We start from the raw sequence: 26,915 nt of genomic DNA, 5'->3' as shown, positions 1-26,915 counted from the left end.
AGGGAAATCGAAAATCATTTCTGTTTCACTGTGAGAGTAAGAGATTCTCCTCTCGTTTTTTCCCCAAATTGCATTTTCCTTCTTAATTATCTTTACAAGTAGTTAGCAGTTAGATTGATTTGTTTTCTACAAGCGTTCTACTGAGAATGGGTGGGGAGAGATTGCTGTTTGACACAGGATGCTCCCAGAGGTTGCTTCATTTCCTCCCTCCCTCCCTCCTTCCTTCTTTCTTTCCCTCCTCCCTTTTCCTTCACTTCGCCCGCTCTCTCTCTCTCTCTTTTCTGTACCTAAAAGTAGAGATAGCTTGTTTTTTGAAGACGGTACTATTAATGGTAATCTGTGAGGATGTGGCTGGAAAAAAATCTAACTAAAAAAACCCTGCGATCTTCTCTTCCTTTGACCTCACCAGTTGTTCTGCAGGCTTATAATTCCACCTGTCCCTGATTCCATGAATATTTGCAGAGCCCTTGTTCTAAGTCCCTGGGCTGAGTGATGTGGGGTGAGGCTAGCCCCATGGAAATCAGTGTAGCTGGCAAGATGGGCCATTGGGATTACCTGATGAAGCTGTGTGTGAATTGATGGCCAGGTGGGATGTTAGAGAAGGGGGGATAAACAAAAGTCGGTTACTGGATGATGGGCACGATGTCCATTCTCTTCCCCAAACCCCGCAAGATAAGCAGGGTTATTCCCATGTTACAGCTGAGGACAGGGAAGTGCAAAGACATTAATTTGGTAGATTGGTTGCAGCATTAAGACCGTATTACCAGAATTAACACGTAACCCAGCTGGTACAACTTGTACCTGGGAATCTCCAGCTGTAATTTTAACTCAGCTCTGTATCTGAACCCCTCTCGGTTCTGTCCTACTCCATCAGCACAGAAAAAGAGCGGTAACAGAGGCAGAGGCTTCTGTGTAGGCAGCTGCTTTCGAAAGGGAATCCTCCAGAGTGATTTTTTTTAAGGGGAATGCATGTAAAGATCATTTACCAGCTAATTGGTAATGTTCTCTTTCAGTTTGGGTTGTGTGTGTATATATCAGGGTATGCAGTGACTTGAAACCATGGGTTTTCATTATTTTAGCTGGAGTGCGCCTCCTCTTGCTCTGCCTGAAACATCCCCGTCAGGGTGCCTCCTGCCCCCTGAAACGTTTTGGCGTCATCCCTCCCCTGATAATATGTACACAAATGGATGTTCCCCACCTCCCTTCTCCCCAGCGGAGCACACAAACAGCAAGCAGACAGGCACCATCTCAGCGGCTGCAACTCAGGGCCCATAATATTGTGGCAGAAAGTGGAAAATTAAACAGCCTGCACTGGGTGCAGGATAATAGCATAATAGGATAAGTGAGAGAGTTGCGAGGCGGTAATGGCCCTGGAGATGTCGAGATTCTGGGAAAGTAGGGCAGTGTAAACGTGGAGACGCCACTGGTGGGATCCAGGCAGTTGTGAGAGGCTCTGAATGACACACTATGGAGACGTGTTGTACAACACAACAAACAGTAATAAAGTAACCATCGGGCCTTACACTTGGCAGATGTTCCCTGTTTGGCGGGCCACCTCCCTGGCCATGAATACCAGCATAGCCATGGTTATAAATGGCAAGGTTAAAAACTGCCTCTTCCTGCAGCCAATGAAAATTGCAGAAAGTGAGAATCAAAACAACTGGTGTGGACTCCCCTTGTGGTGCAGGAGGTCAAGGATCAGGCATGGTCGCTGCTGTGGCATGGGTTCGATCCCTGGCCCAGGACCTTCCACATGCCGTGGCCAAAAACAAGCCAACAAAACAACTGATGCTTCCCTTCCTCCCTGGATGGATTCTCCCGTTGAGCAGCAGTGGGCGGCGCACATGCTCTCATCCTATCTTATTCCAGTCCAAGAAACAGCTCTATCAGTAAGCCGCTAGATCAGAAGGGATGGAGAACAAAACTAAGCTTTTTGTTTCTAAAAGTCTGTTTGAAAATTTAGTTTCTAGTTTGAGCGTGTGTGTGTCGGGGGGGAAGGCTTGATGCTTGATGTTTTGTGTAGATGATCCTACTCAGTCCTCACAGCACCATGTTAAGGTTGTTGGTGGCATTGTTCTGATCTTAAAGATGAAGAGGCTGAGGTGCTAAGAAGGGAAGCGACTTGCTCCACGCCACCAGTGGTGAAGTCATGCCTCTCCACCTCTGGATGACTCCCAGGTCCCTGCTCTTTCCCCTTCACCCTGCATTTCCCAGGGTCCTTTCCCAAATAGCCGTTATCCACAAAAGGGCCTTTGGACAGGAAGAGCTTCTCTTTAAGCCTCTGGAACTTTGGAATCAACTAATCCAAGCCTTCAAGTAATTGGAATGATGCTTGTATATTTCAATTTGAGATGAAAGAGACAAAGGGGAGCAAACCACTTAGGAGTTTAGACAAAACTTTTACTTGAATGTATATTTATTACAGTATGATTTTTTTCAGCTCAATAATCTATATTTTCTATACTATTACACTATGACTCCTAAAGTTTAGAACAATGACCCAAAGGGGTGGCAAATACATGCACGGTTAAAGAGGACCAAGAAAGAGTACTGACTTTGAAAGTTTTAAGGATACTGGCTTGAACCGCCATGCAACCCATAGGTCTTGGCTCTGGGCAAACCCATCCCTGTATCTTCAGTTCTGTCAGCTGGAAGGCGGTTATGCAGCGCTTCCAGAGGTGGTTGTGAAACGTCAGTGTGATCGCAAGTGTATACATCACCCAGCAGGGGGTGTGCCTTGTCCCTCAGAAAATCCTAGTTTTCTTCGTAAAGCAGAAGGTTAATTTTTAACCACAAGCCAAACAAAATGAATATTGATAATTTAGAATTTTTCTTTTTGCTTTGCTTTTTTTTTTTTTTTTTTTTTAACAATTATTGCGGCGTCTGTGAAATGGGTCAAGAGGGTTGGGAAGGCTTGGGCTGTTTGCCTTGGTAAGTGGTGAATATGTGCCCTCAGTGTGGACTTTATGTTCTGGCCATCAGCTCTCTGCCACCTCCATCATCCCTGCTTCTATCAGTGTGGGTTCTCATAATAGTATGTCATATATTGGACAATAGCAATAACAATAATGTAGAGTTTGAGCCATCCACAGTAGAATTTACCACTTTATTGCTTTAATTCAACGACCCAATTTTCTTGAAGCCGACTCTGTTGAGGGAAGTAAATGGTGGGGTACTAGGATTAAATCTCCTTGCTTTCTACAGTTTTTGATAATCTATGGTTTTATGCTTCCACCCTCTGCCTGAAAAACTCAGTCACCTTCGAAGCCATTTGTTCTTGTTCCTGTGAATCCAGACAGGGCAAGTGCATGCCTGCAACCCCAACATGGGAAGACCATGAGGAAGAGAATGACCCTAAAAGGGCGAATTTGGTTGTATGCACAAATGAGTTCTTGGCGTTGGAGTTCAGATTACTGTCTGACTTGGTGGTGAGACAGACGCTGGTTTGAGTCCTGGATTTACTGCTCACAATCTTGGGATACTGGGAAAGTGACTTGACTTCCCTAAGCTTTAGTTCTGTTACTGGTAAAAGGTGTCTGGTAATGTAATTAGTTCTCAAGCATTTTAAGTCATTAAATAAAAACGCTTTCTGTTTATCCTCCTGTTAGTAACCTCGCTGAGCCATCTCACTGTCTCTTCTGAGAGGGGCGTATCATTTAGCTCTATCATCCTAAAAATAGTATGACAATACTGAAAATTGATATTTTCTCTTTGAATTGGCTGGATGGGCACTGTGCTCTTGGGGCTTCTTGGTTGAAGAGGATGCAGTGCTGTACACCCCCGACTCCTATGCTTTCTGTTTGCCTCTTCCTCATCTCCCCTCCCAAAGGAGTCGGTGGCTAAGGAACAATGTCCACATGGCAGCTGTAGGGCTTCCATCAGGAGCCCCACACATGGAGGACATTTTATCTAAATTTGCAATGATTTGCTTCTCACTGCAGACACTTCTTTTTAGCATTATTGATCTCCTCTGACTCCTGAGCCATATCTGATGTCTCTGACCCTGGTTTGCAGCAGGAGCAGTTGGAGGGACCACCTGAGACCGTCTGGCATTGTGATAATTTCCGCTTCTCTTTCTGTTTGTATCAGCCTTCTTGTTCTGCCTTGAAATAGTTTTGTGCCATTGCAGGTGGGGTCTGGAGCCTGCATCCTTTGTGTCACGCCTCTCAATAGGGTACTGACTTCTCTTGGGCTCAGGATCCCTCTCCTATAAGGACTGGGCTGTCCCAGGGCCAGAATGGCTCTCAAAGCTTGGGTTTCTTTTCCAGAAACTCAGCCGGTATAGTTTCTGAATAAAACTGGAAGGGGGAGGGAGAAGATACTATTTAATCAGTGCATATAAACAGAAATGACAGTATAAGATGAGGAGGAAAGGGACTAAAAGGAGGGGCACTGTCTTTTGCTTTTTTTCCTTCTTAGAATTGAAAGCTTTCCTGAATTACCTCTAGGGCTTTAGTGAGAAAAGTCCAAGAAATTTTTTCTTTACTTTTATCCAGCCAAGGAACAGCTATAAATATTAGGCTCCCTTAATTGCTGTGGCCCATTAAACTGCCCTCTTGCAGCTTGGCACTGCTCATGACCCCAAGCCCACTTCTTTTTTATTCTGGGTCCTTCAATGAATATCCAAGTCACCTGCTGTCGGTGCTATCTCATAGTCACTGCTTCTGGGCACCTTGAAGCCCTGAGGTCACTCAGAGAGAAGGGTAATAACCCCGGGGAAGGCAGAGGAGTCCTGCTTGCAACATGGAATTTTCATAAGAGAATGATGATAACATGAATAAGTGGCAAATATATTGCAGAGACTAGGCTGCTGATGCACAGAGGAAGGATCAATAGAGGCCCTGTCTGCATGGAGAAAGAAGTAAATCAGAGAGTTGGGGTAATTACTTAAGAAATTTTCTCCAGAGCCTCTGCTCAGGAGGGGTTTAATTTGATTGCTTGCTTTAAATTTATTGCCCCCTCAATTCATCAGCTTTATCAGATTTTACTTGTATAGGCCCATATTCATTCCACCTCTCTCTCTCTGTCAGTTTCTTTCTCTCCCCTCCCTACTCTTTTGCTGTGCGGATGCATGTCTATTTTTCTAGGCAGGTGACAACTGAATGATGGTTTTCTACCAATAATCTCAAATAATCTCATCCTTAGTCTAAACTTCATTTTATTTCAAAACTGGCAGTATTATCTAAATTGTTAACAAATCAGTGCATTAAATTATGGTTCCTAGAAGGTGAAAGACAAATAGTTGACTATCACACCCTTACCCTGAGTATAGTTCTCTCTGTATCATATAATTATTTTATGTTTTTGCTGGCATGGCTAGCACCAAGCATCCCAGTACATCACATACACTCTGTTGCTTTAACCTGTTGCCATGACAACCTTGACATTCTCCCACAGCAACAAAATTTAAATATGTATCTATGAATTTAAAGAAACGACTAAGATTAAATAAAATTCTACTAACATCAATCTGTCTCATATGACATGCTGAGATGATTTCCATAATAACAATTATTGGATATAATTGCATGAGATGCAATCCATAGTTAATCTTTCCTGGAAAAGTACAAAGTAATCAGGTTCTTTCATAAGCAAATGGGTGACTGCCCTATTCAATTATTCACTATCTTTTAAATGTCTGTGTATGCCACCATTTTAGGCACATGTATCTGTTAAGGTACACTCCAGTAACAACTAGACCACAAAATAAAGTTATTTTTAAAAGGAAATATATTTCTTCCTCTTGTAATAGCCTGACATATTATTTCTAATCAATAGCAGCTTTCTTGAATGTAGTGATCCTGAGCCCCAGGTTCTTTCCATCACATAGCTCAGCCAGCTCTTGAGCCTTTATCAACTTCTGCATGTAGCTGGCAGCAGACAGAAGAGGGCCTGGAGATGATGTGGGTTGTAAATAAGTGCCTTAAAGGGAAAGACATCACTACTGCTTATTTATCATTGGCTAGAACTAGTCACATGGCCAGCCCTAGATGTAAATGGACCTGGAAAATGCAGTCCTCGCTTGGTAGGAGCATCTCAGCAGCAATTCTGTATTACAGCAGGAAAATCATGAATTTTAGTAGCTAGCTAGCTAGCTCTGTCATTGTGCAGGCCGATAAAAAGAAGAGGAAATTGGGCCTCAAACCTAGGAAGGGTTCACAGTTTGCTGGGGAGAAGGTTGTGTACCATGTAAGCGCTGTCCTCAAGGAGTGACCTGAGTGCCGTGGAGAGTGACGACTTCTGCTTGGTGGGGTCGGGGAGGATGGTGACACTGCTTTTACAGCAGTGGTACCTTTGCTCAGGAGACGTAGCCTATAGTAATCTTAAAGTAGTGGACTTGGTTAAAAGCATTGTGTAGGAGTGGGAGGCTGGAGGAGATGGGAATGAAGAGGAATAATGAGATAATGTAGTTGTCTCTGCTGGTTCTTGAGTGTTACGCCTCTATTTTTCCCTCACTCTCCACTTGCCTTATCACGAGTGGGTGACCTTGATGAGACATTTTCAACACGGTATCTTTGCTTCCTTTTAATCTCCTGTCAGTTGCTATCACTGTCAGCATGACCTAGCTCCAGTGAGACATTTGGCTTTCACTGCAGCCTTACCGGGAATGTTAAACTATGCGCAATCGTCAGGGTGGGAGGAAGCCGTAAAGTGGACACATTACTTGAGGGGGTCCCTGAAGGATAATGGTCTTTCTTCTCAACATTACAAGGATTAGGAAGGCCTGCATTTTGACTTTCTGGATTCTTCTCTAGTTTGGGTTGATAGAACTCGTCCTTTGAACGTGGTCTCTCGAGGGCAGACTGCTGTTGTATGCCAGGTGAATTGTAATGGACCCTTTCTTGTCGCGAATGAGAATGACCAGTGATCAGTTTAATGAAAGGCTCCAAGACTCCTGACAGAACTTTCGTTGGTGGATAGAGTGACTACTGGTGGATTTGGTGTTTTTTTTTTTTTTTTTTTGTCTTTTCTAGGGCCGCACCCCAGGCATATGGAGGTTCCCAGGCTTTAAGGGTCTAATCAGAGCTGTAGTCACTGGCCTACACCACAGCCACAGCAACGCAGGATCTGAGCCTCGTCTGTGACCCACATGGTGGTGGATTTGTGGTTGTACCATTCTTTGGGGTCTGTTTCTGAAACGAATACCAAAATGCAGCAATCACCATAAAAATGCTTTGAAAAGTTAGAGTGACTTCAATGCAGATGAAAGAAGGTACTCAATGATTATTTCAAATGGAGAATTTCCCTCATGATGTTTAGATGAGGCACTTCAACTAGTCTGTCTTATCTGAGGAAAAGCAGAAGTTGAGTTTGTGTGAGGCATTTTAGTGATTCTTTGAGCTGCTCCCCAACCACAGTAGGCATGGAAAGAGATCCATGGATAAATCATAAGCCTTGAAGTAGCTGGTGGTGGGTTGGGGACACAGGAACAACAAACATAAAACAATTGACAAGACATGAATGTAAATGCATAAATTGACAGAAGAAATGGAGACAGTTATTCAGATAATTATGAATTATCTATGAATTACTTGCATTTTTATACATTTTGCCATGTAACAGAATAGTTTCCTCCCTTTGAAAGCTTTTTAAGGAAAAAGGGGAGAATTTCATCATTTTACTTGATTTTCAGATCTTGGTCCTTGAATTGTGGTTGTGGCTTTGCCTCCTCTTCCCGCTAAAATAGTGTCAGAGCCTTTGTTTCCATAAATCTGTAGATGGACAACATCTCCTGCTTTTCTACAGGTTCTGGATTCTAACGGTACACGCTGAGGGTTTCTACTTTTTATCATGTTTGCTTTTGCTGTACCCTGCATTTGATGAGTTGCAGAAAGCAAGTGTTAATCATGATACAGTCTCTCGGCTTCCCACTACTTTTTCTCTGAGCTCTGGTCTTCCTTTCACTCTGTTCTTTTATTTATGTATTTATTTATTTTTCTTCTAGATTTGAATCTTTTCCAGGTTCAGTGCTTGGACTTCAGTAGAGTTTTGGACCTCAAAAAAAAAAAAAAAATCCTCCCAACTCTTCTAATTTATATCTGTGACATTGATGACTTATTGATTAAACAATGTAATCTTTTTAAGAAGCTTAATTTCTTTGAATGTTGATGAAATAGGTGACCCAGACTTTCTAAGAGGCATTGAGTTCTAAAATGTCTGCATTGACTTTGGCCAGAAAAGGACAGGAGCTAAGATCCTTTACAGAAAGGTATCTCTAAGTGATGAGCTGGAACCAGCAGCGTTTATCCTTAAGGCCCATGCAGCCTGAAGGAGGACAGCCAAGTGTTGGGGTAACAGTAGCCTTGACCACTGAGTCAGCAGTTTCTCCCATGGAATGAACAAGAGGCCTTTCCAGCAGGGATGGGAGGTTAAATTTGTCCATACCATATAGTCACCTAGGTGATTTTCTTAGATCACTGAATCATACACCTTCACAGTTAGGAGTGGTATTCAAAGTCACTGACCTTAACTTTCCAACAACTGAAAAGCTTCCATATACAGTGTCTTTGACCAAAGGCCATTCAGCCTCTGCGTGAACCCTGAAGTTATGTCAGTAACACAAAAATGCTGTCACTTTATCTCTCTCCCAACTAAGTAAGTTTCGAAAAGCTCTGAGTGGCTAAAATTAAGCTCATCTAGCTAATGTAGATACCAACCAGAGTTTTAATTAAAGTGGCAGCAAATACTCTGCATTTAATGTTGAGTAACTGTTGACTGTTAACTGCTTTGTTAATAAGAAAGAAGCCTGCAGTCTTAGGTAATCAAGGCATCTTTAGTATCCGACATGTAGTCATTTAAGTCCCTTCTCAAATGTGAAATGCCCCTACTCTGGAGATGTTTAAATGTGGATTGATGAATGAATTTATTGGTGAAACAGAATCAGACCTACAGACATAGAGAACAGACTTGGGGTTGCTGGGTGGGGGGAAGTTTTGGGAGTTTAGGGTTAGCAGATACAAACTATTATATATAGGATGGATAAACAATAGGATTCTACCTTATAGCATAGGGAACTATATTCAGTATCCTGTAATAAACCATAATGGAAGAGAACATGTATGTGTAAAACTGAATTACTTTGCTATATAGAAGTTAACACAACATTGTATGTCTGCTAGACTCCAATAAAATACATTTTTAAAAGTGATTTGATGACCAGCGTGGGAAGGAGTTGTGGCTACTACTACTTGCTGATTCTTATTCATCTTTATTTTGTGTTCTTTTCCTCTCTTCTAATGCTTTTTTTTTTTTTCTCCTACTACTCCTTTCAACTCTCATCTCTTCTCCAGTATGTAGGTACCTTGTAATCAACTATGACAATTAAAAATTCCCAGACCATCTTTACCTGTTATTATCACTGGTATTGCTAATATAGGGTGTGTGTATCTGGGAGGCAGACTAATTATGAATGTATCTTCAGCAAAATCAACTTTAGAGGCAGGTTTGCGTGTGTGTGTGTGTGTGTTTGTATATGTAGAGGGGAATTACAATAATATAAAACAGATGACTTAAAATTGCCATCTTTCTCAACTTTTCCACAGCAATGCTCTTCCACATTAGGACCAACCATCTAAATGAAGTACTGCTGTCTTACATTTCTACAGCCTTAGAAATAAGTATACAATGTGTCAATCATAAATTTGTTTTTTAAAGCCTCAGAACATACCCATCTATTCCCACGGCTTGTGCAGTGTCATGGTTTTTGCAGCTCAGGTGGCCCAGACTGTACCACGTCTTGTGCAGATGGGCTGGCGGCTGCTTTCAGGGCTTACCAGGTATCTATTTATCTAGCTAACACTTGGTAAATGGCAGTGATAGATGATCACATACTTTCTGGAAGCACAAGTGCATTTCCAAAGGTCACGCACATTTGAGTGATCTGATGGAGCTCTAAAGGTGGAAAGCAGAGGCCGCAGGACACAACAATAGGAAAAGCTGCCAGCTAACTAGAGGGCAGAGTGGCCCTGGGCTGGGAGGGGCTGCATAGCAGGACTCCTGTGCCTTCTCACAAACAGCCTTTCACAACTGTTCACAAACTCGGTGAACACATAACCTCAGGACCTAGTGAGGCGAGGGCCTTGGAGCCTCTGTGTTAGAGTGAAATGTGGTAGAAATCCCGGAAGGAAGCTGCTCCATTGTCTCTGAGACACATTTTTGTCCTCCTTCTCCCTCAGAGGCAGTTTCTGTGATCATCTGCTTTGCCACTTCAAAAGCCTTTCCTGGCGGTCGCTAATGAAACCCACAGCTCCATAGACCGTGCTTCCCATTTTTCAGAGCCTGGGTTATTAGCTACAGAGCAGTGAAATTGCCCAAGAGCAGACTGTTCCGATCTGAATTGAACCTAGACCTTCAGGACGCTGGTTCCAAAACGCCCTTCCCCAGCCTCTCTGGATCTGAACCGCAATTCTCTCATATATAACTTAGTAATGTATTGATTTGTTCAACAAACATTTAACTGAATATCCTCTAGTATTAGGTTAGGTATTCAAGAAATCAAGACAAGTTAAGATGTGCTCTCTGCCATGGAGGACTTCAGTCTAGAAGGGGAGAAAGACAGAAACAGAAATAATTACAATAGGATGTGGCTGATGCATAAGAGGGGAGTGAGTGAACAAGTGTAGGTGACAGAGTCCCCAGCTCTGCCTGGGGACTTCGGAGGCTGGAGGAGGTGATCCGAGTCCTGAAGGATTCGTAGGAGTTTGCTGGGCAGCCAGGAAGGGCCTTGGTGGTTTCCATCATGCCCTATCTAAGTTGTCTGCAGCGCTGCCCTTACATCCTTTCCCAGAACCCTCTGCGCTGAGACAGAGTTGCTTCACCTTCCCTCCATATCCACATTTCTCCCTGTCTTCATCTGTTAATCTCTCTTCTCCTCCTTCCTCCTGAATCAGAGGAGGAAGCGTCTCCCTCTTTGCTGAGCCTGGAGCTCCCACTGGAGCCGTACAAGCTCTCCAGACTCTTCTCATTCACAAATTGTCCATAGTGCTCTCCTGCATCTTTAATCTTTCTCTGCCTCCAAGTTCCACTCTGATCATGAACAAGGGGTGGGCTTGTCTGGGAGGGGAGAAAATACCTTTGAGCTAAAATCCCTCTCTCGCCTCCCCTTTGTTGCCACCTTTTTCTGAAGGTAAGTCTGCACTCAGCAGCATCACCTCCGACCATCTCTTGTGGTTTGGCTTTGTCCTCCAGGCTGTTGGGGATCTGTGCCCTCACTAGATCTCCTCACCGTGCCACCACCTGGTGGTTCTCAAGGCTCACCCGAGTTTCCATCCTTGAAGCATGTGACACAGCTAGCAATGACTCACCTGCCTGTTTTACAACTTGCTTTCCTCTTGCTTCTATGGCACAGCATTCTGCAGCTTCTCCTTGCTCTTACTTCTCTATCTCACCCTTGCCAGCTTTTCTTGGATTTTTCCCATTTGATTTGGTAGCTCTCATCAGCTCTCTCTCCAGTAGTTTTATGGGTTTTGTTTCTCCTGAGTCTTTTTTTTTGTTGTTGTTATGGATAATTTTATTTTTTACAGAATAAAATACATTTAAACACAATTACATTCACACAGATTATTATATCATGGATCTTAAGAAACAGATTAAGTGACTCCCACTGGAGAAGTGGAATGGAAAATATGCTGAGACAAATAGGAAATTTATTCTATACTTTATGCCATTTTTATGGTTTTCATCTTTACTACTTAGTTTTGTCTGTTACATTTCAATTTTTCTTTAAAAATTAGCATTATATTAAAATTGTTATATTATGCAACTAAAATTTATAAAGAGGAAAAAGCCTTATATACCATTAAATATTTTATATAGCACAAAAAAAGAATGACTTAACTGGTAAGAATAACAAAAATAATACACCCTCTGAAAATAAGTAAAATATAAAATGCATAAATTGGTTAAAAAGCAATGTAACTATATAAATATGTCCTCACAATTTGTTACATCTTATTGATTCGTCAGTATAGGCATTACACCATTCTAGGTGATGTGATAAACAAGACATTATAGACCTTACATTGTACCATGGAGAGAAATGGTTATTAATAATGCAGTTGTAGAACTGTATTATTTAATTGTACAATCACATTGTTTAATTATAATTATCATAAGTTCTTTGATGGAGAGGAAATCAGAATCAGATGTAAGAAGACTTCAGCATTCTAAGAATGATGTCAAATGACCCCCTTCATGGTGGATTATGCACTTATTTACTATGAGATATATTTCTTCTCCAGAGATTCCTTGTTTGTGTACCAATTGTAGATTTTTGGTTTGCAGTTATTCTGAAGTTTTGATGTAAGAGTCTGTATGTACATGAGATTGTTTTAAGTTGTTCTCTAAATTCCAAGTTCATCTCCAATGTCCCGCATTTGAACCCACCTCTTCTCATGATTTCTGATTTTGATGGTATAATTGTGCATGGATGATTTCGTATCTTTACTGTATATAAACCTTTACTGGTGAGCCTTGTCATTTGCGGCATTTTTGTTTCCTGTTGCTGTCTTTTCTTTCCTACCTAGAGAAGTTCCTTTAGTATTTGTTGTAAGGCTGGTTTAGTGTTGCTGAATTCTCTCAGCTTTTGCTTATCTGAGGTTTTGATTTCTCCCTGAAATCTGAATGAGAGCCTTGCTGAGTAGAGTAATCTTGGTTGGAGGTTTTTTCCTTTCATCACGTTAAGTATATCATGCCACTCCCTTCTGGCCTGCAGAGTTTCTGCTGAAAAATCTGCCGATAACCTTATTGGGGTTCCCTTGTATGTTACTTGTTTCTTTTCCCCAGCCACTTTCAAGATTTTCTCTTTGTCTTTAACTTTGGTCAGTTTGATTAGTATGTGTCTCGGTGTATTCCTCCTTGGGTTTATTTTATATGGTACTCGTTGTGCTTCCTGGGTTTGAGTGAGTGACTCCTTTCCCACGTTAGGGAAATTTTCAGCTTTATCTCTTGGAATATTTTTTCTGTCTCCTCTCTCTCTTCTCCTGGCACCCCTATAATACGGATGTTGGTGTGTTTAACATTGTCCCAGAGTTCTCTGAGACTCCCTTCATTTGTTTTCAATCTTTTTTCTCTTTTCTGTTCTGCATCTGGTAATTTCCACTAATCTGTCCTCCACCTCACTTAGTCGTTCTTCTGCCTCCTGTATTCTACTGTTGGCTGCTTCTAGTGCATTTTTTATTTCTGTTACTGTATTTTGCATCTCTTCTTGTTTAAGTTTTATATCTTGTATCTCTTTGGTCAGTGTTTGCTGTAAGTTATCCATCTTTGCCTCCAGTTTATTCCCAATGTCTTGCATCATCTTCAGCATCAATGGTCTAAAGTCTTTTTCATGGAGGCTGAGAATCTCCTCATGGCTTAGCTGTTTTTCTGGGGTTTTTCCTTTCTCCCTCATCTGAGTTATAGTCCTCTGTCTTTTCATTTTTATAGGCTTTTGGTGTGGCGACCTTCTTATACATAATAGCATTGTAGCCTCTCTTACTTCTGGTGTCTGCCCCCCTTGTGACTGAAGTTGGTATGGGGGCTTGCTGTAGGCTTCCTGATAGGAGGGGCTGATGCCTGCCCCCTGGTAGGAGGAGTTGATTCTAATCCCTCTGGTGGGTGGGGCTTAGTCTCTGGATGGGATTAGGGGCAGCTGTGTGCCTGAGGGGTCTTTAGATAGCCTGTTTACTGAGGGGTGGGGCTGTGATCCCACCTGGATTGTTGTTTGCCCTGGGGCTTCTCAGCAGCTGACTGATGGGTAGGGCCAGATTTTCCCAAAATGGCCACCTCCAGAGAAAGGCATTCTGCTGAATATTCCTGAGAGCTTTGCCTTCAATGTCCTTCCCTCACAACAAGCCACATTCACCCCTGTTTTCCCAGGATGTCCTCCAAGACAAATCAGGCTTGACCCAGATTCCTGTGGAGACTTTGCTTTGCCCTGGGACTCAGTGCACGTGAAAGTCTGTGTGCGCCTTTTAAGAATGGGGTCTCCATTTCCCCCAGTCCTGTGGAGCTCGTGCACACAAGCCCCGCTGGCCTTCAATGCCAGATACTCCAGGGGCTCTTTCTCCCAGTGCCATATCCCAGCATGTGAGGGTTTGATGTGGGGCTCAGAACTCTGACTCCTGTAGGTGAGTCTCTGTGAGCTAGTTAGTTTTCAGTCTGTGGAGCTTCCCACCCAGGAGGTATGGGGTTGTTTATATCACGAAATCACCGCTCCTACCTCTTGATGTGGCCTCCTCTTTTTCTTCTGGAGTAGGGTATGGGTTTCAGGTCCATTTGGGTGGAGACTGCTCAGTCTTTAGTTGTGAATTTTGTTGTTTTTAGGAGAGAAGTTGAGCTCCAGTCCTTCTATTCTGCCATCTTAATCCTGTCTCCTCTCTCCTGAGTCTTATCATAAGCCAGCTTGCTTTAAAATTTCCTTCTCAAGGACTATATCTTATTCATGATGATATGAAGCAGCATTGCAGATTGGTTAAACCAAACTGCCTGGGTTTGAATCCTGGCTCTGCTGTGTGACCTTGAGTAAATTATTTAACCTCTCTGTGCTTGTTTCCTTATCTGTAAAAGGAGGGTAATAATATCTTTCTGATAGTATTGTTGTAGGGATCAAATGAGTCAAAACACACCATGTGGCTAGAATAATGACTGGAACACAGAAAGAGTTGCCTTGGCACCCAGCTTGTGAGTAATATTAATTTTTATTATATACATTTATTGAAAAATAAACAGTTATAAATAATCAACATTCCATAAGTTCACTATCACCATTGAGAGCTTACTCTTAGCGGACTTTGGTCCCAGCATTTTCTTGCTTTATCCCATTTCATCCTCACCTCAAGCCTAGAAATAGGGGTTATTCTATCTCCAATTTGCAGTGAGGCAGTGTGGTCTCTGAGAGGCCAGGAGGCCTGACCAAGTGCGAACAGCTGATGGTGGAGCTGGTTTGTAGTGGAGAACGATGGCTCTTGACCCCGGTGCTCTTGGTAGGTGTGCCCTAAGTGGCACCTGATGGACACATTCAGGAATGTTCCCCGGTCTCCCAGGAGTCCACGGCCATCACACATTGCTCAACGGTCAATACCCACTCTTGGTTGCTTCGGGGTGTTTGAAAAGTCACGGAGTTGTACGAAGTTATAAAGCCAGAGTTGTGGTTGTGTTGCTTTGTCCACCTCATTATTTTGTTGACGCTTCTTTGGATTTGCTGTCATATTTTAAGCTCTCAAGGGTGAGGGATACTGTCTCTTCCTTCTTTTTGTGTTTGTCCTCTGTAGCATCGGAGACAGCACTCTGTTCCAGAGTTTCTTACCGTACACACAGCAGAACCAAATTCAGTTTGAAGAACTTTGCTGAGAGGACCACCCGGCAGCTCCTCTGAAGAGACTTCCAGGGTCCCACTCCCTCCCAGCCCACCTCTCCCTTCCTTCAATCAGACAAGGTCACCCCTGGCCTGCCCAGCCCTCCCGCAGCACTCGTGACAACCTAGCTCCCCACCTTCAGTCTAGATCACTTACTCTATTACACGTCAGGGACCTAGTCAGCCGGTTTCATTTGCTGCGTGCCTGGCCGTGCTCAACACATAGAAGGTTCTCGGTAAATACTAATCCAATAAGCAAATGAAGGAGGGTTTTTAATTAAGCCTCTGAATCTCCCTAAGAATTTGCAGATAGCAGTGACACTTGATTCCTTGGGGGCTTCAGAGAGGAGTGGGGGAAGCTTGAGTGCCTGTGAGCATGGACGGCGGCGAGCATGTTGCCCAGGCGGCTTCCCTCAGCTCATGGGATTGTCTGTCAGCACCCCGTCCCCCCCTCGACGGTCACCCACATCCCCAGCTCCATGCAGCTAAGGCGCAGGTGACGCCAGTGTCTTTCCTCCAGACCTCATGGCTGAGCTCCCTCTAGAAACGAGCCCCCATTCCCATGACCCTTCATTCCCTTTATTCCCTGGGGGAGTCCATGGAATTTGCAAATCAAGAAATGTTGCTGATTTTCCTGTGTGTCGGCTCCAAGGATCATAATGTCCTTTTATCTGTTTGCTTTCATAGAGCCCTTTCATTTCTTGAGGTATGGTCACATACTTTTTTTTCCATTTGGACAAAGCAACTGGGGGAGCTTAATAATAGTGTTGGCAAAGTAAAATGAATGATCCGTATTCTTGCTGAGTGTCTCAGACCAGAATCAATACTTTATGTATTAATTCGATTTTTTTTTTTTGGTCTTTTTGCCATTTCTTGGGCAACTCTCGAGGCATATGGAGGTTCCCAGACTAGGGGTCTAATCGGAGCTGTATCCGCCGGCCTACACCACAGCCACAGCAACGTGGGATCCAAGCTGTGTCTGCAACCTACACCACAGCTCACGGCAACGCTGGATCCTTAACCCACTGAGCAAGGCCAGGGGTCGAACCTGCAACCTCATGGTTCCTAGTCGGATCCATTAACCACTGTGCCACGATGGGAACTCCTGTATTATTTGATTTAATTCCTAAGTGATGGCTAATAGTGCTCTAGAGTTTGGACTGACTGGATTTGAATCTTGGCTTCCTTACCAGCTGCATGACTCTGGATCACTTACTTCAACTCTTTACACCCATTTCCTTATGAGAAAGGGGGGCATTTAATAATAAACATGCCATGGCGTTGTGACTAGGAAATAAGATAACGCATGTCAAGTGCTATGGATAGTGTTTGGCACGTGGTGAGTATATAATAATTTCTCACAATAAACTCGTTACAGACTATCCTAACAGATGGGCAAAGAGATGCTTCAAGTCCAGAGTTGAGGCCCATGGATTAACCCCCATGCAATCCTACCTGTTGAGTATTGACAGTCACGCCTTCTCTTTAGATTGGACTTGACATCTTGGGCCAACTGGTCTTGAAAAGTAATGAAAGCTTCCGACATGTTATTTGATAACTTTGAATTCTCTTTTTCCCAGGTGGTATGTGCCGGGCCCTCTGATCTTTCTCCCTCACCCCTACCCCCCACCAGACTATAGGAATAAACTTTTCCTTTTGCAAGGGCAGCATAATTCCTGGCTACGGTTCAGCGGCCACATCCCAGTTGCCGACCTTCCCACCAGCTGTCACACCCTCTACCTGCTGCCAAGTGGCCCTGGAAGAATGCTCCGGGTGATTTCCTGCCCCTGGAAACATCAAAGCCAGCCCTCTCCCTGTTCCCATTCTTCTTAGTGAATGCGCCACTGGTTGATATAAAGGAGACAAGTGCTCAGCAGCCTCAACAACAGGGGGAGAATTCAGGTCCGTGGGAGGGGGGCTTGGTGGCCAGAGCAGGGAGGGGAAGTTCTGCATCACATCCAGGGATCCGGCCAGGCACTCAGGCCCCATCAGCACCCATGAAAATACCAGCACCCCCGCGTGGGCTTCCAAAAAGAAGCTGCTGCCTCAAGTTATTATTTCTATATTGTATAATAATCAGGCCACTGTTTTGAGATCATGTCAAAGATAACAAAGCATCAGAAGCCTCTTCTGCCGCTGAAGAACCAATCAACCTAAACTAATACTTTAATGACCACTTTTCCCAACGAGAAAACAAATTCAGACAAAAAAAAAAAATGAAGCAGGTTTGCTGAGAAGAACCTCGTCTGGTCAATGAAAAGAAGAAAGAGACGTCTGCAGCCATGGCAATGGAGTAGGGATCACTTTGATCTGGAAAATAGGTTTCTTTCTTTCTTTTTTTTTTTCCCTCCAGTGCTTTTTCTCAGGCAGCCAAGAGAGGCTGTTGAGTTTGAGGAGGGCGGTCCTTTCCAAGTGAAGGGGCACCTCAGAGCAGAATTGAATGACCGCTTTCATGGGCAGCTATTTTAATAGTCTCATGTTTGAAAAATATGCAATTAAAAGAAATACTATTACACATAGCCCCTATTTGCTGCTTTAAAAATACTATCGATTAACTGGAAAAATGAGAGCGAGGCGTGCAAGATTATTATGTTAAGTGGAAACTTCAGATCGAAGGAGGGAAAGATACACAGAGAGACACGCGACCTGTACACGGCGCTTGAAGAGCTGCGCAGAGGGCACCTGGGATGACTCAGATGCTCTTTATTCCTTTACATACTAAACATGACTTTCTTGCCCGTCAGAGTTTTCAATGACATTCTTCCTGTCCGTGCGGTTAATAAAAATGTCAACGTTATTGGTCAAGAATTCAATTTCTCATAAGCATAACCTGCAGCAATTGGGGGTCTTCATACGTGAGAATGATGCTTTTTAATGAGTGCTCCGTGGGCATTTTAAATGAAACAATAGGGATCCTGGGCAGTTGGAGCTTGAGTTTTCCACTGGTACTGCCTTTACCTTGCAGCCCCCTGCCAAATCCCTTTCCACCCCACCACCTGCCTGCGCAGGTCAGCCCAGCTCCTCTCAGATCCTGCCTTGCATTAATTGGAAGATATTCAGAAGACAAGTGGATGTTTGTCTTGAGCAGAGGATAAAGGAAGACTTTGTCCTTCCCCAGATAGATGGAAACATCTCTGGCTCTTCTTTTAAGAGGTATCCAAAATCTTTGTCCAGGTAACTTGCCATGTTGTCATGGCAACTGCAGGATGGTTCCTGTCTCTGCCGTCTTTTCTCTCTGCCTTCCTGGATTTCTTTAACACTTTTATAACTGATACAGAACTGCCATTTAAAAGTGGATTTCTACTCTTCTACATACTGGCAGAAAAGAACTGAAAGTGTAGTTACTGTTCAGGGACATTTGTTTTGTTGTTGTTGTTGTTCTCCCTGGAGAAGTTGACCGGAGATCTGTGTGTCCCATACAGTACACAAATTAACCCAAGAGGTAGGTGAAATCAGGTGTTCCTTTTCTTCTTTATGCTGCATTTTGATACACATTTATGATGAGCTAGGCACTGTGTTAAGCCTTTTATCTATATTTAATCTTCAAAGTGAATTCGTGTATTGGCCCTATTATTGTGCCCATTTTACGGATAGGTAGATGAATCATTAGAAGGCTGAGGAATTGGCCTAATATCATAGAGCTCACAAGTGGTAGAGCCAGGGGGTAAATCCTGACTGTGAGGTCCAAGGGTGGCCATGGTACAGGTGTTTGAGGCAGTCTTTTTGGAGGTGACCTGTTCTTCTACCAGGCAGGAATGCAGAGCTGGAAATTTAGGCCTTTTTAGCAGCAAGGGTTTGTATCAGAACAAAGTAAGTGTGTCTTCATGGAAAGGACCCTTTGACTTTGAAATGGGAAACTAGGAGTTATGGAATCTTCATAGGATCTGGCAGAATAGAAAAGTCCTTTCTGGAAGCAGAAGGATGAATAAAATAGCCCTTGGGATCTTTCAGGGTCCTCTATTTTCCAGAGTGGGTGTGAGATCTGTTTGCAGGGAGGACTCCACTGGCCACTGGGGTAGGCGGGCAGGGAAGGGAAGACAGTGTCCCTGGAGACCCAGCACACCAAAGGCCTCTGTGAAGCAGAACCACGAATCTGCTTCAGGAGTAGACTGGTGGCCTCCGGGCTCAGTCACTGTCCTATACCCCAACTGAGAAATGTCCATCTCAGAGTAACCAGAGACTCACCTGGAACTTTAGAGCCCAGGCACACAGCCTGCTTGAACTCCTCACATGTCCTCAGTGTCCATAGGGCCTTCGGCTAGACCATTGTTAATGTCTCCCAGTAGTTAGTTGAGTCTTCTGCTAACCTCCTCCTGTCTTGAGCTCTGGGGGAGAGAGAAAGAAGAGACATATTTATGTATTCTGTGCCTTCACAGAAAAGCCAAGCAAAGTATATCATGGTCCTAAAACATGTATGACCAATTATTGCAACAGCAGAGAGCGAGTAGTACAAAGTGGAATTTTGTTAGATATATGCCAGAGGCAAGGCTTCTAGTGAGTCAGGCAGGATGCAGAGGATTCAGTGAAGCAGAGGGGACCAATTCAGGAAGGGAGAACTGGAGTAAAATTACGGAGCTGGAGACAGCCACTGAGTAGATGCAGAAGGGTAGAGAGTATGGGGGCCAGAATGCGGGGCTGGGTTCATGAATTTGCTGCTCTGTAAACCATCGGCTCCAGAGTGGTTGAGAGTGTGGATGTTACATTCAGAATAAGTAGGGTTTGAATGCTGGCTCCACTCTCTGCTGGGGAAGTGACCATGGGCAGAAAGATTAGGCTCGCTAAGCTTAGATTATTGATCATCTTTCCTGTAAAACTGTAGTAAGAGCACCTCCTCTCTCTCTGTTGTTTTTGTTTGTTTTGCTTCTTAGGGCTGTAGAACGGCATATGGAGGTTGCTAGGCTAGGGGTTGAATTGGAGCTACAGCTGCTGGCCTACACCACAGCCACAGCAATGCAGGATCCGAGTTGCATCTGCGACCTACACCACTGCTCACAGCGATGCCAGATCCTTATCCCACTTAGCAAGGCCTGGGATCGAACCCACAACCTCATGGTTCCTAGTTGGATTCGTTTCCGCTGCACCATGGGGGAAATTCCAAGAGCATCTCCTCTTAAGGTTCCTGTAAGGATCCAGGAGTGACTTGAAGCTGGACATATAGTGAGTGTTCCACTATTGTTTGCTTTGTTACCAAACATAGCTCTTGGAATTTGTTTCTTTTTTATTTTCCTGACTCTGGAGTTTAAGGAAACATGTTTCATTTCCAGGTCCACCAAGGGAGATTTTTTACCTACTGTCCCAGTTCTGTCATCAATTGAACATGCATTCAACTACGTGAATTTGAGTTAAAATTTGCAAGAAAGATAACCATATTTCAGTAGTCTGACAGCCTTGTGAGGCAGGTGAACCATGGAAAGTTTAGAGAATTTGCCCCAGGGGTGTGCAGTTAGTGATTGGGCACCATGAACACACTCAGGGCTTCTGACCCCAGTGTAATTTCCTCCCCACCCCCGACCCCTACCCCCATCCGAAATGGATGTGTATTTCTGGTGACCAGCTTTGATGAAGCCCAAGGCCCAGTGACGTCTGCCAAATCCTTTTGGAATTTGTATCACATTGTCATTTTAAAACTTGCTAAAGTAAGGCATTTCAAGGGCAGTAATTTTGCATTCATTATCTCTAAAGGACTATTGAAAGAAGAATATAAAGAAGAAATCAATTTACTGCCTCTTAGCTTCAAAAGTACCAAAAATCAATTGCGCTAGGTAGACGGAGCCAACGGTGACCTTGTGCGTACTGCCTCTAGACAGACTGTAGGCTTTACTCGTGCCACGTGTGTTATGGTTCATTGTAGAGACTTTTGTTTATTTTGAGCTCATGGAGTTGATGCTGTTACATATTTTATTTTCGGTTTGGAGTATTTGGCTCCATTAAGTGAGGCTGGCGGAAAGCCTCATCACCATCTTCCACCAATCCGAAGGGGGAGCCTTTTTAGGAGAGATGCGGGCAGCTGCTGGTAGTTTAAATCCCTTCAGGTACTACAAGAATGCTTTTTCCAACCTGGAAACCCTGTGTCCTATGTTTGAAATGACTCCTTTGGAGACTGTTGGAGATTTTCCTAGCCTCACTTCTGGAATTCATGTGGTGATAGACTACTTTCATTTTGTCTTGAAGCATATATTGATAAAAAGATCTGAAGCACAAGCCTGCTTAGCTTCTAATGGTGTCTGGGATACAAACCTATGTAACAGTCATTGGTCTTGCTTTATCTGGGACCAAGACAGTTGATAATTTCATACACTAGTGGGAATCTTGAGCACTTAAAAAAAAAAAAAATCCAAGAACTGTCCATCATTTTTCAGAGAGACATCTCACAAATGAAATCAACAATCTAGTTAGGATGTTGGTGGCTGTACTGCATAACTGAGCAATCTGTGTCAAATGGCGAATTTGGGAACTTTTCCATTTTATCGTTGTGGAGGAGGGTGGTATTTCAGGGATTGTATCACATGGTACAAGGTGATAGAATGTTGGATGTGAAAAGGCCGCAACATAATAGGCTCACTGAAGTCTTGTTTGTTTCCTTCCAGAGAATAGTGTATCCACATACAGAGCTATAATTTACATTGTCAAAGAACCCTTGCTGCGATTCTAGGATTTAAGAAATTCCACATATACTGTATGTACTGTAGTGGCTGTATAGGTTTTACTAATTTACAGTCTTCTTTAGGGATTTCCTTCAATGATAAGTTTTAGTGTTTCAAATATATAATCCACTGTGCATTTGAAGACTGTTTAGTACCTGTCTACAGACCTAGTTGCATGTCTAGAACTTTCTCTGATACACCCTGCGGCATCAGTTTCTCTGATACTCCCAGGTTTTGTGGTGGTATTTATATCTAATTTACATTCTGCATGCTTTTGGTATGTTAAGATGTTTGATACCCTTAGACTCAAGTTGATAAACTTGTATAACATATTTTAAAGAAGCTATAGTTGATTTAAAACTTAAGCCAAAATAAAGATGGGTGTAGACAAATGAATTTTTGTGAAGAATTGATGTTTATAAGCAGTAAGAATGATTTTCCTGCACATGAAGGATGATGGAGAAACTGCATTACTATATTAGAGTGCCGTCTGGCCCTATATTGGCTGATTCGTATAGAGGTGGTTGAATGGATTCAAATGAGAGCAATTACAGATACCATATCCGTTAATGTGTAATTGATTATGACATTGGAAATATTGTCAATGACTGTAACATACTTCAAGCTAGGTAGCTTATTTTACCAAAAGTTATTCTTTCCATGGGAATGAATGGAGACACCTTTGTCAATAAGCCATATTATTTTGTAGAGTGTTTTTGAATATGCTTATAGTAGGCACTTATGATATATTTTTGGAACAAATTCTAGTAGACTCTCTGAAAAAATGAATTAAGATGCTCTTAATTCTGTTGCAAAGTCCTGCTGAAAAGTCACAACCCTGAGCTACTGTATTTGTCTGGCATTACACTTACCAAACTGAGGAACTTTTATTTAGGGAAGGAATATGTTTTAGAGCATAGTATCCCAGGAGAAATTATTGTTAAAATTAACATCTTGTAGGTTACCTTAGGCAATCAGAACTTTGTTTTATTCCAAGGTAGTCCCCCTGGAAAATTGCAACATCTACGTATAGATAAATATGTCAGTGCTATGTAGTCTTAAATAAACATGTAATTCTTACTAATATCTTACTGAAATCCTCCTTGTGTATTATGGTTGAAATGGCTGTTTCCCTAATTTGGATAAGGGTAGCAGCCATCTTTTTTTCTCCTGTGTAAGAATGTTAATTTAACCTTCAAAATATATCCCTAATCTGTCTACTTCTCTCTGTCGTTCCTGTTACTACGCTGGTTCAAGTCATCACCATTCCTCACCCAGACTCCCAGGTAGGTACTCGGTGAGTACCAGACTACTAGACGGCCTCCTAATTGGTCACCTTGCATCCACTTCAAGATCCAGTCTTCACTTCGTAGCCAAAGTCGCATTTTTAAAGGCACGGCAAATCACATCACTCTTTTGCTTTACATCGTCCAGTCACACTTAGAATAAAATCCAAATTCCTTACTTGGTCTACAGAGCTCCATGGCATTCATGTGTTTGATGGTGTGCTAGCATCTCAGATCTGCAGTGACCAGCTTGAGACTGGGAAGCTTGATAGTATCTCGTTGATCAGCTGGTTGGGAGAAGGTACATCAGAGTTAGATAAACACAGCCTTTGGGAATGTCATCAAATGACAATACCAGTAGGGTGTGGCAGATTTGGGGCTAGTGCAGGCTGGTCTTCCATCTTAGGAGGTCAGTCTGGGATGGGAACATTATAATAAGGTTCTCCAAGCAGTGATGGTACTCCCTGGGCAGGTGGTAAGAGGCATGTTAAGGTCATAGCACTGCCCCACAATGTCCAGTCCCCCAAATCACCTGGGTTTGGAATAGGACTTCAGTCCAGGAGGGAATGGGTTTGCATTCTGGAAGCCAGTGGTTGGGGAACAGGGAGGAGAAAGGAAGGCTTCAGCTTGGGGGACTGAAGCATGCCCAGGCAGAATGACCCCCTGTGGGCTCCATCTGCTGGGGGGGCTCCTGAGGACTCTCATTCTTTTTTAGGGCCAGGCAGTTTCATGTTTTGTTTTTAAGGCTGCAGTGCTTCCCCAGTGTTCTTATCTGTGATAAGCTTTTGGTGGTGACAACAGAGCCTACATTTCCCTTTGAGCTCAATATGGTCATTCCTGTAATTTCTTTTTCTTTTCTTTACTTTTTTTTTTTTTGTCTTTTTAGCGCTGTTCCAGTGACATTTGGAAGTTCCCAGGCTTGGGGTCGAATTGGAGCTGCAGGTGCCAACCTACGCCACAGCCGCAGCAATGCCAGATCTGAGCCATGTCTGTGACTCGCAGCTCAGCTCACGGCAACACCTGATCCCTGACCCCCGAATGAGGCCAGACATCGAACCTGCTTTCTCATGGATACTAGTCGGGTTCTTAACCTGCTGAGCCACAACAGGAATTCCTCCTGTAATTTCTTAAAGCGTTTTCTGGTTGGCTCACAGAATTGCCTCTTCACATTTCTATTATTTCTTTTTTTTAAATCTCTTCATAAATAACATTAATCCTTTGAAAATCCTCAAACTGTCCTTAGGATTAATCTCTAGAACCCTTATTACATCATACTCACCCTAGTTCCTCTATTCACTTTTTTTTTCCCCCCCTTGCTGGGATATGGTAATGCTTCCTTTGCATTTTGATTCTGTTTTCTTCTTAAAAAGAACTTAAACCTTCACGAAACTCCAAGGTACCATAGAACATTCCATTTCAACACCTACTTTCCTGGTGGAGAGAAAGACCTGTGTGTTGCTTGGGACAGTGCTCCAACTGTCCTTGGAGACAGGTCTGATTCTGGAGGCAGGCAGCAGCAGTAAGCATAGCAGGGGGGTGAAGGGTGCTGCAGCTCATCTTTGAGAGTTTTATCGTCCCAAGCCTCTCCTGAAAAATGGAGTTCAAGGCAGAGAAGAGCAAGGGAATTAGATTGTTTCAAAAGGAACATTTTCAGTTGTGGACAATAAAGATACTTTTTAAGCCTTTGGCAGAACATTAGCGTAGATTACCAATTGAGGATGTGGGGTTCCTGGACAACATGGAGAAAAAGGAGAGACAGTCACCAGCCTAAGTGGTTTAGCAGTGTGCTACCCCACAGGTTGGCAGGTGGGATATACTGAAGATACAGAACAAAAACCACTCAACAAGAGAAGGGATTAGGTGGGGGGGGGGGCTATGCTGATCTGAGCATCTTCTGGACCAGGTTAGGCAATACCCTTCTCTTCTTCCTTTCCCTTGCCCCCATGTCAAGCATGTTAAAGATTTCGAAGTCTAGTTTATTTAAATTTAATTTCAATGGCCCTGAGTGGCTAGGGGCTGCCATATTGGTGAGAAGAGGATAACAGGCTAGCACAGTGCCTGGAACAGGAAGCTAATCCACAAATGCTCATTGACTGACAGAAAAAAATGACGGTACAAATAAAATAATGAAGATAATGAACAATGAAAAAAATAGATACTTGTCTACTTGCCTCACAGGGTTGCTATGAGGATCAAAGTGTTTAATAGACATCTAAGAACTTAACAGACTTTACAAGTTGCCATTCTAAAGTAAGGGGGCATTTAAAGAGTTACCAGTGCATTGTTGGAACACTCACACACATGTGAATTCTATTTAAATCATTTGTTGATGGAAATCTTTAAAAAATTAGCATGTATTTTGTTATCACCTTAAAACTTAGCCTCTTGAATTTCAGTTATTTTATCAGTTCAGCAAGGGAGTACAAGCAAGTTGGATTTCAAGTTGCATTAAGACAGTCAACTACTCAGAGTAGCCTGTGAGCCTTCTTGCCATGTTATCAACTTGCACTTGTGTCTCCATCATGCCTTTCGCCCTCCTCTGGTTTTTTGTTTACAGTCTGATATACTCTAAACAACCCAAGTAGAAAAGCTGTTGAGAATTACATGCCAGTGAGTGTTGCCAAGGCTGTGACTGACTAACTGTATGTGATCAGTACATACAGGAAGGTCTATGTCTTTGAATCCAGTGGACAAAGAGGTCAGGAAGGTGTTTTCATCAGTCGACTTGGAACTCAGATGCTGTTTGTTTATTGCTGCGTTAAGGCTTTATCCAGAAGGCACAGTAATTAATGCCTTTTATATGATTGTGATTTTATTGTTCATTTGGTTTATTTCCAGGCACAATCTCCAAGTTCTTCCTAACTCTAGGAAACGGATGCTTTATACAGGCTCACTCTTGTAAAAGGAGGGAGGAAGGGCTAGATTAGATCTTCGGCAGCGTTAGCTCCATTCCCAGCATAGGCAGCAGCCTCTCTTTGATTTGGAATGTGTGGTAGAAACACTTCATTTTGCTACTTTATTGTGCAGTTAAAAACATTAAATAATTTTGACAGTCTTATTTTACTAACAATAATTGCATCCTGTAGGTTGTTCAGGAAGTGTTCTGACTGACGTAGGATAAAGTAGAGCCACGGTCAGAATTGGTCATTAGCCTTCAGGCTCTATGGTGGCCGGGACATGATGTGCCCAGCACCCATGAGAGAGATGGGCGCAGATTAGAGCTGCGTAAATAATTGCTGAGTGACCAGTGAGTGCATGACGGGTGAATGAATCAGCGTGCTTATGAAAGTTACCGGTGCACATAACTTGCCACCCAGTTCTCATGGGATTAGGTGCTTCCCATATCCTAGCAAGTCTGGGAAGTTTGTGCTGACCTCACTTGATTGCCTGGGAAGGCTTTCCCTGGCACACTCAGACACAGCTGTCTGTTCAGATATGCTCCAACCGCAGTCTGGTTTGTCAAACACCAGAAGCTGGTAGACTTGGTCTTTTTCACATCTTTAAGCAACATGAAGTGAATATTACAAAGAGCTGTTCTGAGCCACCTGCTGGCAGTCACTGTTTCCCTAGGGCCAGCTGAGTCAGAGACATCCACTAGCTCCAATTTGGTTTCTCTCATTTAATTGGCAATTTTACTGGATAGCTGGAGGG

This window comes from Phacochoerus africanus, chromosome 11 (assembly GCF_016906955.1).
Source record: "Phacochoerus africanus isolate WHEZ1 chromosome 11, ROS_Pafr_v1, whole genome shotgun sequence".
Taxonomy (NCBI): domain Eukaryota; kingdom Metazoa; phylum Chordata; class Mammalia; order Artiodactyla; family Suidae; genus Phacochoerus; species Phacochoerus africanus.
The sequence above is the reverse complement of the archived record's forward strand: the minus strand, read 5'-3'. Positions refer to the sequence as shown.